This window comes from Lichenostomus cassidix, chromosome 2 (genome assembly GCF_008360975.1).
Source record: "Lichenostomus cassidix isolate B80296 chromosome 2, HeHo_3.0, whole genome shotgun sequence".
Lineage (NCBI taxonomy): Eukaryota > Metazoa > Chordata > Aves > Passeriformes > Meliphagidae > Lichenostomus > Lichenostomus cassidix.
In genome coordinates this window covers 118,985,202-118,985,405 of record NC_139482.1, presented here as the reverse complement: position 1 = coordinate 118,985,405, position 204 = coordinate 118,985,202, and positions in this window count along the sequence as shown.

The following is a 204-nucleotide window of genomic DNA, read 5'->3' as shown; positions in this document are numbered from 1 at the left end:
GTCTCAAGGCTCCTTGTTGATTATGTCAAATGGAATGTTTATTTTAAACGGGTGGCAATGTAAACCATGTGCCATGTATGTATAAAAATGGAATTAACATGTTCACATCACTTGTGTGAATATATTCATCTGTGCTGCAGAATGCATTAAAAGTTACAGATAAAAAGAGGAGAGGGGGCTATTTCTGTCTTACCAGGTTAGAAG